We start from the raw sequence: 2,208 nt of genomic DNA on the forward strand, positions 1-2,208 counted from the left end.
GCCTGGGAGGGGATTACTGAAACACTAAGTTTAGGAAACCCAGGAACACCGATGGTAGGGAGGCAGGCACCTCTCAGGGAACAGAAGTGGGTGAGGGCAGCCAGGGGCTTTCTCTGGACTCATGAGAGAAACGCCAGGAGTTGCCTTCTCATGGGGTGCAGGCCTCCTGTGGCCCTCTGTACCTAGCCACTCCTCAGGCCAACAGTAGCAAATGCACCCTCCATCCTCACCCTGGCTCAGGCCTCTCTGGTTCTCTCCCTGACTCTCCCTTACTCACTGTGTGCCCTTGAGTAAATTCATCCTCCTCCTAGACCTCAGTTTCCCCATCCATAGGCTTAGAGAGGGCAACTAGATGATCTTCAAACCCCCTGCTCCAGCGCTGGTTCCCTAAACTCTGCCAGGGGTTCCTGGGTCACAGCCCCTGTCTCCTGGGAGGGAGTAAAGTCTGGGAGACTTGGGGCTTGAAAACTTTGGGAGAAGATAGCTCCCTTGTTCATTCAGAATAATTCTTTCAAAGGTCATTTCATCCTGTCCTGTCTCCATCTTAAAGAGTCCTCCATCTGATCCCTAGGAAGCGGTGGTCCTGGGATGCAGCCAGGGCATTAACCCCAGGACTGCTTGGTGAGCAGAGAAGTCCTCTCTCCCTGACCCACCAAGCCTCTCTTTAGTCTGAGCTGGGGAGGGAGGGAGGGAGGGTACAGGCGAGAGGTGCATCCAGGCAGGATGGGGTTAAAGGAGAAAGGGAGCTAGAAGGGGGCTGTGGTTGCCAAGGCAACGACATTGCTGGGGCCACTGGAGTCTGCTGGGGAGGGAAAGGAGAGGGGTGTCCCTCCCAACCCTCAGCTTCATTCTTCCTTTTCAGATGCTCTTTGTTAAAAGGGAGTCTCCATAGCCTCTTTTTGTGGCTGGGAACAAGAGTGGGGAGAGGTACTCGGGGCTTCCATCCAGCCCTGTCCAACACCCTCATGTCACCCACCTACCCCGTCCCTTCCCTTCCACCCTTCCTGGCAGGTCAGTTTTCTGTGCTGTTGGACTTCTCTTCTGTTTATACTTGGCCAGTCCCTGGCTGCCTGAGGCCAGCTGACCCCAGCCCAGGCCTGCTCAGGCAGTAGCCTGCCCTCCACCCAAGGACACTACCACCTCCTTTCTAGGCCTGCTCTGGATGGAGCAGGTGTGTCTGGCAGAGGCAGGGGCTGGCACAGAGGATGTCCTCACTCTGGGCATCCACTGACCGTGGAGGCCACGGGCTTCTCCCATCACATGGCAGTCACTGTCACAAGGCCCCTCCATGGCCTCACTGGGTACAAACCACCCCATGCTCCCCCAGATTCTGGTAGGTGTCTGGACTGCAGTAGCTCTCCATTTGGCTTTGGGACCTCTAGCCAGTCATGCCCAAGGACTCCATCTCCCCATCTGTGAAGTGGGGTGATAAAAACACTACCCCTTCCAAAGGCTGCTGTGCGGTCTCACAATCAAAACTGCAGGCCTCCCGAATGCACAGTGAGGCTCCAGGAGGCTTCCTGCCTGCTGAGCCCTGATGCTACTTGCCTCCACTGTGGCAGGAGGCTGAGGCTCCAAGAGGTGACGTCGCTCTGCTGGTAAGTGGCAATCAGAATCGAAAACCAAGTCTGTCTGATGCCAAAGCCTGTTCCTTTAACCCACAAGAGGCATGGCCCTTGGGTAACTCCAAAGTGGGCCAGGATGGGCTGTGCCCAGGGATGACCACGGGCTCTACTTCCTCTGCCTTGAACCCTCTCTGGGTGAAGACACCTCACCACCACCACCAGGAACTTGGAGCTGAGGGAGACCTGACCCAGCCTAGAGAACCTGTTCAAAATGGACAGACAGGCACTGAATCTGGAGGTGGGGGCGGTGGAGGGTGCTGAGAAGCGCAGCTGTGAAAGCCCTGGGAGACTGCAAGAGTCTCCTGCGGGAGGGGAGCGGCACGGTGCCTGTCTATAGCCCAGCTGCAGCACCAGACTCCATCCGCGATCCCACTCTGCCCCCTTGCGGACGATAGGCTCACATCCCGGCTCACTCCTGGGCTAGGTGGGCCAGGTGCGCCCCAAGAGGGTGATCAGGCCTGGGGCCGAGAGGGGCGTGCGCGCGATGACCTGAGGAATAGGCCGCACCTTCCAGTTTCTGCTGGAACTGACTCTCTTCTGACAGATACTGGAGCATCAGCCTGGCGTTGCATGCAGCCCATCG

General features: G+C 57.7%; 1 protein-coding gene across 1 annotated transcript in view; it reads left to right on the top strand.

Annotated features, from left to right (window-relative positions):
* Positions 1–512: 512 nt before the first annotated feature.
* RPL29 (ribosomal protein L29) overlaps positions 513–2,208 on the top strand; it is a 10,236-nt gene continuing 8,540 nt past the window's right edge. The window contains exon 1 of the mRNA XM_011986242.1: positions 513–517. The gene's annotated coding sequence lies outside the window, so the exon portion shown is untranslated. The remainder of the gene's footprint in view (positions 518–2,208) is intronic.

This window comes from Mandrillus leucophaeus, unplaced genomic scaffold (assembly GCF_000951045.1).
Source record: "Mandrillus leucophaeus isolate KB7577 unplaced genomic scaffold, Mleu.le_1.0 Scaffold296, whole genome shotgun sequence".
Lineage (NCBI taxonomy): Eukaryota > Metazoa > Chordata > Mammalia > Primates > Cercopithecidae > Mandrillus > Mandrillus leucophaeus.